Here is a 4,949-nt window from a genome sequence, read left to right as displayed (position 1 = left end):
TTGCCAGTAAGTTACTGTAATTAAGAGTTACAGTACCAAACCATATTTCAGTTTTGTGTAATACAGTGCATTACTGTAAAAACGAAGCTAATCAGTACAGTGCATTACTGTAAAAACGAAGCTAATCAGTACACTACTGTAATTATTTTTATTTGTACTAAATATAAATTAGATTTGATAATTTTGATATATGATTAATTTTATTTTTATCCTACATAAGTACTACTTTCATACAAACCAATTAGACAAAGTTATCACAAAATACCATTTTTTTATTTAAAACATTTCATATATATCACAAAATAAACATGCCAATGCTGGAAATGATGTGTGAAATTTTTACACATTAATGGGTGAGTTTAGGGATAATGTTTTTTGTGTTAATTTTAACTCATTCATTGTGTTAATGATTTTAACAAAGTAAATATGTCAGAGAGGTTAACACAAAGATGTGTAAACGTGTTAAATTAACACATTATGTGCTGTCCTTCACTGCAAACATTTTTGAAAACATACATAAAACCATAAACAAAACATTAGCATTTGACTAAATCAGGGTTCACCAATCTCGGTCCTGGAGGGCCGCTGTCCTGCAGAGTTTAGCTCCAACCAGCTCCAACACACCTGTTTGAAAGTTTCTAGTATGCCTAATGAGACCTTGATTAGCTGGTTCAGGTGTGTTTAATTGGAGTTGGAGCTAAACTCTGCAGGACAGCGGCCCTCCAGGACCGAGATTGGTGAACCCTGGACTAAATGAATGTAGTCATTGGTTGTTTAGCTTATACAAGTATTATAATGAAATATCAACCATTACATTCATAAAACTGCAGAATATAAATACATTTTTAAGCATTCAAAAAGGAAATGTCCAACACAGGACAAAACACAGTTCTTTTCACAATACATGACACATAACCCCACCTTCAAAATAATTTCACTTATTTCCAAAAATTTGTTGGATTCATGTACACTGGAGGCCAAAATAAGTATTTAAGTGTCTTAATGTTTTTGAAAGAAGTCTCTTTGATGCTCAAGAAACATTTCTTATTATTATCAATGTCTGACTGTCTACTCCATCTTTTCTACAGCATAGGAGTAAAAGTCATCATCAAAATAATCTTTAAAAAGCCAACACAATGTTTTTGTCCACCTTTGTGAATAAATGAACTTCTCCAAAGATTGGTTCCTGTTCAGAACTTGATTGACAACATCAGAGTGTTCCCTGGTCTGCATGCGTGCCCACAAACACAAATGTACTCAGTCCTTCAGAGGAGATCCCGGTTCCAACACTATATGAGAGAGAGAGAGAGAGAAAGAGAGAGAGAGTATTAGTGTCACATTATTTTTAACCTCCTTTTTTTGTTAATTTTTATTATTATTTTCACAAAAACTTAAGAATATATATTTGTAAACAGCTTTTGTCAATAAATAGCATACAAAAGAACTAAATAAAATTATGCCAGATTAAATTTTAATACTTACAAATCCTAAATTCTGTCCAAAAATGCTGAGATCCATAGAAAGAACGACTGAAATCGATGATTTTAGCCCATTTCAGCTTGTCTGCAGTGAAGGAGTACCTGTTTGAGACAAATACACAGTAAGATACATGCAAGAAATCACTGTGTGATGATCGTTCTCCTTCCTACAGTAGTTAACCCACCTGCGTGCTGATGTTAGGACCTTCCTAGTCAGGTGGGACTGCAATGGTAGAGTCTTCTGGCTAATAAAATATCAAAATAATGCAAAAATATAAACTTAAGTTGTTTAGAATGCTAGATTTTGTATTAATGAATTAGTGAGAGTTTTACTGCAGTGCTTACCTGGATACATTTAATCTGGTGAGACTGAACAAAGACAATGGTCCATCTTCTGATTGGTTCATTTGCTGTCTAATAAAGTTAGACATAAGGCAAAGGTCACTTATTTGATATAAAGTTAGCCAATTTTATAGAGATTTTATAAGATATTGTAAGATATTGTAAGCTACTTAGTCTGCACCAGTGGCTCAAAAGCAATTTTCACATAGCGTATTGCTAATCATTTCAGCAAATTTATCTCAAAATATATCACAAATGGGCTGGCCTACCTCTGGAATCTTGCTGGAAGTCACTGGCGCGAATTGGCGCTTTGTTGCAGTTGCCTTTAAACACAAAAATGGAAGTAAATATTAAATTCCATTAAAAAAAAAAGTATAATATGGTATAGTTTGCAAACTAATGCTAAAACTATAAAGGTTCTCATCAGTAGGCCAACATTAGGCTATAAACAGAATTTATTCACATTTATTGTTAATGTAAACGCGTTGCTCGTTGGCATATTTTAACTCGACAATTCAATAATCTAACAAAGTGTGTAAAATGAAACGTTAGCTCAGTTTACCATGGTAAAGTTCGTTACCGCCATGCTGACGACGAGTAACGTTAGGCTAACGTTAACGTTATAACATACGTTAAACTGGGCACAATCCTGACAACACACACAGAATGTTGTTTTTTTTTTTACCTTGCTTGCTGATCTCTCTCTCTCGGTGAAGTGAATTCCGTCTCTTCCCCGGGCCAGACACGAACGTCGCGATCCAACAAAAGACAGACCCCATTACCTACACTGGATGCTCTGACGCGACACGACAAATCCCAGACAGTCAGTGTAGTGCATAGACTGTAAAAAATAGGTGTAGTGATGCGCCGCGGCCGTTATATTTCTGACGTAGTCCGATACGAGTCCAAGCGCTCGCGCTATTTCTGACAAGGGATAAACAGGTTTGCATTTAAAGGTCCGGTCGCTTCAATGTGTCCAATATAGACAGCCTCTGGCTATTATAGCGTTGTAGACACGCGGTGTAAGGCAAAAATTAGGAAATAAAAAGCACGATGGAATGGTGCCAGCCAGAGAGGCAGTTACGTCAAATACAGTAGTATACAGCAAATTTAAAAAATACAGTAAGTCTCTGTATGTGGTGTTAGACGTCACAGAAAATTCCCATGATGCAATGGGAATCACAGTTATTTACTGTAAAGAGAAATAGCAGTATAATACTGGGGGATTTAAAGTAAATAACTGTAGAAATTACAGAAAAGTCTAACAGTGTATTGTTCGTGCCTGCAGCTGTGACCAAGGAGAGAAAACGTGCCAGTTTTTATGCTTTCCATTATCAACCGCCCTCTACTTCGTTTGCTTCCTCTTATTTACCTCTGAGGTGCCTTTCCTGACATTCTCCTCACTCTTAATGCAGTGGCAATTGGGATGGAATGTGTAAAGGCATCCTGTTTTTCGAGTGGGAGAGACATTGAAGCAGAGCTCAAGGGAGAGATGGACGCTACAGCGGCTTCCATTGTTTCAAATGTCACTATTGTTGGAGGCATAAACCTTGTGAACTTGTGATTTATTATTTGTGTGTTCAAAAGAAATGACATCTCTGGTCAAATAAAATGAAATAGACAATTTTGTAATAATTTACTCATAGCTGCATATTAAGCATCACAAAAGTATTATAATAGTGGTTCATATTTTGTGCTGTACTGTCTTTTGAACGCACCTTTATTCTGTGATAACTTTTCCATTCAGTGCACGGTTTACTGTTGCAACCATATCATCAGTAACTCAAGAACTAAATCAGTCCGATTCATGAACGAATCATTCAGACTTTTAGCTTTCATTCAGCTTTTGTGAAACGAATCAACTGATTCATTGAAAAGATTTGACACAAATGAATTGTTTGCTCATGAACGTGCCAAGGAGAGATGGGTTGAAGTCAAGTCAAGATTTACAGTGAATAACATTCAAAAACCTTTGTTTGTCACATAAATCTATCATGTGACTTCAGAAGACTTGGAGTATAGTGTACGAGTCATAAGAACTATTTTATACTTGTATAAAAATTACTTATATTTAAACAAGTGTCCAGTAGAAGAAGAAAAAAAAACATAGGGGTGAGTAAATAATGACAGCTTTTTTATTTTTGGGTGAAATGTTCTTTATAAGGCAGCTTTGCTCTTAAAACATATCAGGTTATTTACTTGTGTTGCTCAATATTTGACGATTAAAAGCAGTTTTATAAGGCTTCTAATACCAGCACAATGATGTAATGTTGAAATATACGTTTTTCTTGGTATTGTGTTCAGTTAAAATGCAGGTTATCTCACCATCAGTCATTGCGGCCCATTTATGTGGCTGCATTTCTCACACTAAACACATTTAAATGAGCAGACATGGTGAGAGACCTTGAGGCAATAAATGTTGTACATTTCAATGTCTGGATTGGTATGATATGCCTACAGCAGACCTGCAGACATAACAATGAAGTGTGCAATTTTTATAAAATTTTTTACTTAGATGAACCATAGTCTTAGACTAAAAATAAGAATACCATTTGAGAATAAATACTCGGGATAAGGATAAGGTCTTAGATTTTGGAAACTAGCCTTATGTGCACTGTTGGCCTATATAATCTATCATGACAGGAAGATGGAAACCAGGACTGTTCTTGCATTGTTATTGTCTACACTGTTTCTTTCCCATGCGCCTGTAAGCTTCCTGCCTAATTCACCTGTTCCATAAGAGTCTATCTTTCACATCACAACAACATGTCAATGTGTTCAAACTAATTAATTTTCAACCATGTACACACCCTTTGAGTTTTCATGCCAAGATCTTTTGTAAACCAAGGAATAGGCAGTGATCCAGGGCAATTATACGAACCTACGTATGCAAAAGATAATGCCAAGGATGTTTTAACATGAAGTGTAATTGTGGGCTATTTCTTTATTTTCACAAATTATCTGATAATGTCCAACTCCTGCTTATGAAACAGAGAAAACAAGACTGCAGGGTTACAGATTTCAGTAGGACACAGAATTAGGGACAGAACAAGAATATAATAATAACAGGTATTTTATTAGCATTTTTTGCTAACAACAAATCTGATAGGTCATATCAGAAAACAATTC

The 4,949-nt window shown here is 35.4% G+C and overlaps 1 long non-coding RNA gene across 1 annotated transcript; it reads right to left on the bottom strand.

Moving 5' to 3' along the window:
* Positions 1 to 251: 251 nt before the first annotated feature.
* LOC309483192 lies at positions 252 to 3,084 on the bottom strand. The gene is made up of 6 exons (XR_014200509.1): positions 2,506 to 3,084; positions 2,090 to 2,143; positions 1,824 to 1,892; positions 1,664 to 1,723; positions 1,483 to 1,580; positions 252 to 1,289 (listed from the first exon to the last, which is right to left on the bottom strand). It is a non-coding gene; the product is annotated as an uncharacterized lncRNA (long non-coding RNA).
* Positions 3,085 to 4,949: the final 1,865 nt, after the last annotated feature.

This window comes from Leuciscus leuciscus, assembly GCF_965113295.1.
Source record: "Leuciscus leuciscus genome assembly, chromosome: 20".
Taxonomy (NCBI): Eukaryota; Metazoa; Chordata; class Actinopteri; order Cypriniformes; family Leuciscidae; genus Leuciscus; species Leuciscus leuciscus.
This window is presented reverse-complemented; position numbering and strand designations above follow the sequence as displayed.